The sequence below is a fragment of the Anopheles coluzzii genome, chromosome 3, assembly GCF_943734685.1.
Source record: "Anopheles coluzzii chromosome 3, AcolN3, whole genome shotgun sequence".
NCBI classification, from domain to species: domain Eukaryota; kingdom Metazoa; phylum Arthropoda; class Insecta; order Diptera; family Culicidae; genus Anopheles; species Anopheles coluzzii.
In genome coordinates, this window is record NC_064671.1 from 44,956,598 (window position 1) to 44,958,046 (window position 1,449).

Below are 1,449 nucleotides of genomic sequence, written 5' to 3' on the forward strand. Positions count from 1 at the left end.
AATTAAGAAAATGAAATAATCCTCGAAAAGTTTTGTCCATGCTCGCTTTTCAATTCGATAAGAGAACTGCAATGTAATAAAAATAGAAGCTAACTGTCCTAAATAGTTTCGCCTGGCAAGCGTACAGCAAAACTAAAGAACAACAAACAACACAGAATCAATGAATTGGCCCTGTTTTGAGGGTCGTTTCGCTAAGAGATGCGAACTCAAAAACAACAACAAGCAAAACTTGTAGGGTTTGGGTTGTTCCATCATCATCCCGCAGCTGCAGCGAATTGGCTAGCGAAAGTTGTAAGTAGCTTCACTGTTGCAGAAGTGGCTGCAATTAAAATGGAAATTAAGGAATGAGAAAATTATATAGTTTCTTCTGCTGGCAGAAGAGTATCGTGCCTGAATGTGAATGTTTCTTTGAGTCCAAAGGTATCGTTGGAGATGTTTTATGAGATGCTACTTGTTTACGCTGCTTTCGAGTTTGTGATGGCTAAGCCCAGACTTATCTGATAATATGTTTGATCGGATGAGCTTGAATATTAGACGAAAATAAATGTTTAGCTTGAAATAGTTAAAAGACAATTAGCAGCATATCTTAACAAACAACTCAAAAACACACTGTAAAACCCGAAAGATACTACTATTTCGATGAAAATCTATTCACAAGGACCATATGTGAGGTACAAAGACGAGATGGCGGATAAATCAAGTTACGACATTGCAGATCATTAGGCTACAACATTAAGCAGGTGCGTTAGGGTGTGTTCCTGTAGCGTTTTATATCCTTTTTAGATCGATCCAAAAAGAGCTGGGAAAATCATATCACACAGCTGTGTAATCTCCTTTCCGAGGCACTTGCCGAATCACAGAGGCCATCCATTAAAAATAACCAAACAGTAGAAGAGCAACAATAGCCACAATAGTACCGTTTCTGTTATGCGTGTGTATGGAAACATGGGGATAAATTTCGTTCGAATTACCTTTTTCCCTCAATGCTCCAACGTCAAGAACGTAACGGAACAGGTAAGAACAGAACGGAAATGTGGCCATAAAACAAAGTTCTACGATCAAGGTGCGGTTTTTTTTTATTATTTCGATTTCCCCGCTTGCATTGGCCTCAAAGATGGCCTTGATTGAACGAATCTGTTTAGTCAGCTGCTGTTTATATGAGCACAAGGAAACGGAAGTGATGGAATAGCGCATAAATGTAGTCATCAAAATCCCTTCAGGAAAGGACAGTGCCCGGTAAGAAATAGTAAGCCATTTGCAGGTTTATGGGAGTATTTTATCTAAAAATCGATCCACAGCTTCAGTCGTGTGCTTATGTACCGAGAAATCGGGTCAAGAAGCTAAGAGGACCTTTGTTGTCGACATGGTGGAATAAATGGGGTTGTTTAGTATATGTAGATAAATTTAGAAGTTGTTCGTTACTTGATATTTGAATGGAACTAACAAATT